The sequence below is a fragment of the Sinohyriopsis cumingii genome, chromosome 4 (genome assembly GCF_028554795.1).
Source record: "Sinohyriopsis cumingii isolate HCF-2022 chromosome 4, ASM2855479v2, whole genome shotgun sequence".
Taxonomy (NCBI): Eukaryota; Metazoa; Mollusca; class Bivalvia; order Unionida; family Unionidae; genus Sinohyriopsis; species Sinohyriopsis cumingii.
In genome coordinates, this window is record NC_142964.1 from 74,718,244 (window position 1) to 74,724,243 (window position 6,000).

At 34.2% G+C, this 6,000-nt stretch overlaps 1 pseudogene; it reads left to right on the forward strand.

The window, feature by feature from the left end:
• Positions 1–5,391: 5,391 nt before the first annotated feature.
• Positions 5,392–6,000, forward strand: part of LOC149801470 (solute carrier family 25 member 3 pseudogene) — a 7,304-nt pseudogene continuing 6,695 nt past the window's right edge.

Sequence of the window (6,000 nt, forward strand, 5' to 3'; positions counted from 1 at the left end):
AATGTGACTGGGTGGGGCATAATGGTACATGTCTGCGGCACACTGCTGACATCGCAACGATATGACTGAAAAATCGTTAAAAATACGTTAAAAATTCAAATCACACACACACACACACACACACACACACACACAACTCTGATATTGATAGAGAGTGAGATAGATGATGCATGCACAATCTAGTTATCGTTGTTCATTTTCCTACTTGCATATTTTTTTTTAACTAGATTTATTATACAGATAAGTTCAAAAGGCAGGAATAACATGTTAACTCAACCAAAAGGACCTCACCTATTAAACAAGTGTGGACAGAGACCTAAAGCTGGAATTGAAGTTTTAATAGTATTTGTTACCGATAGTAATAATAAGGTAATTTCATTCATAGTGTTCAAGTTAAATATCGCGGGAGTTTTATCATCATATACGCCCTACATTCGTTCCGCTCATTTCACTGTTCACCTCGATAGACGCTCAATAACATTTAAACATCAGTTCTATCTGAGGGAGAAAAAAATTGTTCTGCATTGGGGAAAGATCCCCAAGCTCTCGATCACATATTTGGCAATATGTGATTGGGGCTAACCTCTCTGTTGTTAATAAAAAAAAATTAAAGCAATATCACAATTTAAAATTTATTTCAAGTTCACAACAGTCCGACAAGATTTGGAAGTGGAAAACGATGCACTATGAATAAATTTTGCTCACAAATTGGCCAGAATTGTTTTTTACAGGTGGAAAACGATCCTTGAGTAATATAATTGGAATAGTATAATTGGAAAGGCTCATTCACTGATGTTAAGGGAATTGTGAGTCACATGGAATTTAATTTAAGCCGCAGGAGATCGAGAGTGACTAAATGCAGTCTACGGCGTACTCTAACTAAAAATTTCATGCACAGTAAATTACCACCTAGTTATCTGATTTATGACTGTTTACCACAACGAGAGGAAAACTTTTTGCTGTAATTATAGCAATACATACATACATGCATATATATATATATATATATATATATATATATATATATATATATATATATATATATATATATATATATATATATATATATATATATATATATATATATATATATATATATATATTGTTTCGAAAGTAATAGCATTATCCCACAGATGACTTCGGGTCTATTGTGCGGGTTAATCTAATATCGATTGAGAGAGTCAATGTAATGAAGTGACGAAAGGATTTGAGTTTTACTGCCAATAGACGGTGTTTCAGTTATTAACAATTAAAGATTTTGAGGATAAATAATGATTATGATATACGAACTGTGATCGAACCTACGTTCATTCGATCTAATGTTGATCATGTAACATTTAGAATAGGGCCGGCCCTTCGACGAATAGCAGTGCTATATTAGCGTGTAGTGTATAAATACCCTATACATTGCCCACGCACACCTAGTTGCAAAACAGTCACGTGGCTTTAAAAAAACCTACATATTCTGAAATGCCAATGGAGCCTTAAAGGATTTTTTTTTTATTGAACCGGTTGGGTTTTACCAAAGAATATGGCGGTCGAAGTTGGCTGTTGATTGGTGGTCACGAAACATGCAATTTCTTACAACTTAAATTAATTACTATTTTTGGTGCTTTTTGAGTCGTATGTGTGGTTCTTACTGTAGTGTGTGTGTGACCTGGATTTTTAACGTAGCTTTAAAACATTTTCAGTCATCTCGCTGTAGTTGGCAGTTTATTGTGATGTCTAGCACCGGGGCATCATGCCACAGACATGTAGCATCATGTCACACCCATTCACATTATCCTGACACCAGGCTGACCAGTCCTAACACTAACCTCCTAATGCTGAGCGTCTAGCAAGGTAGCTATTAGTATCATTTTTTAACTCTTTGGTATGACACGGCCAAGGTTCGTACCAGCGACCTCCCGCATCTGAGGCAGGCGCTCTAACCACTAGGCCACCGAAGCGGTCAGGTTCTCACTATAGATGGAAACTCGTTACAGAGAAAAAACCACCAGTTCGATTTGGAGACCCGGTACCATACTTCCCAAGTCCTGGATCGAATGTGGATCGCAATGGATGGAAGCGAGTGTTATACCCATATGCTAATTGGACAGCCACATTATTGCGATTGTATTAAATAACAGACTATCCAGATTTTCCTCAAATGTAGATATAATAAAATAACAAATGTTTAAATGTGGCAAAACACATTTAAGATTTATTTGAACGTTAGGGATGATATAATGTAAAAGGTAGGTGTGCGTGTGTGTGTGTGTGTGTGTGTGTGTGTGTGCGAACTGTGTTAAACGTTATGATTGCAATAATACAATAGGCATTCCTAATGAGACAGCAATCATATGATATGAACTCTTAATAAGATAGCAATCATAGCTCAGGAATTCATAATGAGATAGCAATAACAGCTTATGCATTCGTCATGAGATAGCAATCATAGAATATACATTTTTAATGAGATATCAATCATACCTTAGGCATTCTGAATAAGATAACAATGACAGCTTAGGCATTCTTCATGAAATATCATTCATAGAACATGCATTCTTTATGAGACAGCCATCGCAGAATAGACATTCTTAATGATACAGCAATCATATAATAGGCATTGTTAATGAGATATAGATCCCAGCATAGACATTTTTAATGAGATAACATCACAGCAAAAGCATTCTTAATGAGACAGTAATCATAACAGAGGCATTATTGAAGAGACACCAATCATAGAATAAGCATTATTAATGCGATAGTAATCATACAATAGGCATTCTTAATGAGACAGCAATCATAGAATAAGCATCCTTCCTAAGACATCTAATTATAGAAAAGGCATTCTTATAAAGACATGTCACAGCATAGGAATTCTTAATGAGATAGTAATCTTAACATAAGCATTCTTTATGAGATAGTAATCATAGAATATGCATTCGTCATGAGACAGCAGTCATAGAATATGCTTTCTCAGTGATACAGCAATCATATAATATGCAATCTTAATGAGACAGCAGTCACAAAATATGCATTTTTCATGAGACAACAATCACAGCATAGACATTTGTAATGATACAACAATCATAAAATAGGAATTCTTTATGAGACAGCAATCACAGAATATGTATTATTAATGAGACAGCAATGATATAATAGGCATTCTTCATAAGAGAGAAATCACAGAATATGCATTCTTCATGGGACAGCAATTATAGAATAGGCATTCTTAATGAGACAACAATCATAGAATAAGCATTCTAAATGAGACAGCAATCACAGAAAAGGCATTCTTTATGAACATTGTTATGAATATTAAACACGTTAGTTGTAGACTATTGATAATACAAGTGGTCTTTCAAGGTCCTAATCAAAATATTTAGCAATATTTTCCTATTTCCGAAGTTTGGTCCCAGGGTACATAGATAAAAAAATAATTCAAAAACATTGGTTCTGCATTTAGACAATGGCATCGTTTTCTTGTGATGGCTCAACCTTCTATGTTCGGTAAGGGGCATACAAATCTTTAGTTAAATCAGGAATGGCAGATTTAATCATACTTTAATGGAATTTGTTCTCTCAAAAGATCAAGGAGGCTGGTGCCATTCTCCGGTTTGTTTAACTTAGGTTTTTCCAATAGATTTGGTTCCTTGTACCCAATACAGCGCAAGGAATTAGCCGTTGCCCGGCTGTAATGAAACGGCAGTGAAAATGTCCATCTCTTGAATGGTTGAACTCAATCGAATATGTCATAGCATTCTTTCTAATCAAATGATGTGTTCTGCATCTGTTTTATTATTTGTAACGTACTAGTAGATGTTTTCAGCAAGATACAACTATGTTCAATTATGATGAAACTAATGAACAACAGAATGGGATAGCTGTCAATCATTTCCCCATGCAGAATTCAAAACCAATTAAGACTCGCCTGCTGCCGTACCTGAATAATTGCAACTAACTTTCCAAAATAATTAATAATGGAATATTCCATGCATAAATCTCAAAGACTGAGAATACATGTCTCCATTAAAGTTAAGTTGAGAAGCCTGAGATGAAAGATGAGTGTCGTACGATACTGATTTTCATTGAACAAGTACCAAGCAAGGAGCCATATTGCACAAGCAAATGTTAAGGTGCTTGTTGCTTTAATTGGGATAACATCGTGACGGTGTATTTGCTTTCTTAAATCTGGCAAATGAGTACAATTTCTCTCAATAATTAACGAGAAACCCATCACAAGACTGATGTAATTTATTTACAATACATAAAGCTACTAGACTATTTCTGAAAGAGTTTCTTTCCAGGAAAAGATTTATATGCAAAAACTTAAACACCTTAAGATTAAAAGTCTCAATTTCGTATCACCTTTAATCCAAATGAAAACCTTGCAAAAAAGACTTGCATGATGTAGTTCGTGTTCGTGCAGTTATTAGCAGAAAACTCGAGGAATGTAGAAACTGTTGCAACCCATTTCTCCCCAAAGACTTATTAACAACAGATTTGTCTTTGTATATTCACATTCTAGATATATCAGTGTCATCTAATGCCAGTTAAATCGAATGAGTCAGTGTAGTTAGTTGTTAGAACGAAACGTAAATATTTTTTGAAAGTATAGACTTATTGTCGTTTGAAATGGGCATGTTCAGATTTTGGCGAAATTTAACAGGCTATATTTGTTATGGTTATTTATTCATAAATTATGATAAAAATATTTAGAGGTAAATTAGTGAAATAGGCATGTTTTAACAATAATAGCTCATTATGAAATAGGCATGTTTTAACAATAACAGCTCATTATGAAATAGGCATGTTTTAACAATAACAGCTCATTATGAAATAGGCATGTTTTAACAATAACAGCTCATTATGAAATAGGCATGTTTTAACAATAACAGCTCATTATGAAATAGGCATGTTTTAACAATAACAGCTCATTATGAAATAGGCATGTTTTAACAACAACAGCTCATTATGAAATAGGCATGTTTAGTTCATTAGACACGTAATTTCGAAAATAAACATTTATGCATCATGAAGTTACTTTTTCAACGGGGTATGCAATTCTTCGTTACACCGGCTAACACAACTACGGTAACTGGATACTACTACTACTACTACTACTACTACTAATAATAATAATAATAAGAAGAAGAAGAAGAAGAAGAAGAATGATGATGATGATGATGATGATGATGACAACAACAGAAGCTAGGTATATTGCCTTTTCTTGTGGCAATAATTTCTGTTTTCCTATGAAACTTTAATAACACTTTATTGCTGACATATTGACCCAACAATATTAACAATTATACGTTTAGGTTCTCAGTCTGGTCTCATTTTTCGGTACTTTTAATGCTTTCAGAAAGGAAAACTAGGATCGTGTTCATGGTCAAGATCGTAATAATGACGATGGTGATGATGATGTTGATGACGATGATGATGTCACTGGCGACTCGTATAAAAGAGATGGTAGTTGCGAGGATATTGTTCTGACAGAGACATTATTGATTAAGATAACGCTGATAATAGAGATGAAGATGATTATCAAAATAATAACGATGACTGTTTTGGTGATAGAAAGGATGACTATGACAACAACAAAAGCGTAGCACCGATACAATTGCAATTACTTTTAGCTCGCGTAAAGTGGATGACCATCAAATTGAAAATGACAGTTTGCTTTGCTTTACCTTCAGCTATTTGTTTAGAATGCTAATGAGACCCTGTTAATTGACAATTTTTTTAAAAATGAATTGAGGAACTTCTAAAATGAAATAAGGTAACATGTGATTTTTCAAGGAAGTGGCTTGGGCATGGTCGTCACTAACTGAAACAATTAATCACTCCGTGTTTAATACAGTTCTGAACTTGTCAGTGCATCAGTTTGGCATGTAACACAATCCCTTAATTAAACGACAAAATTCCTTCTTCCTAACAAACTTGTTTTGGTGTATAATAGAAATTAAACCTGCAAAGGTCGAGGTCGTGCCATTTGCAACTTAGTCCATGTTT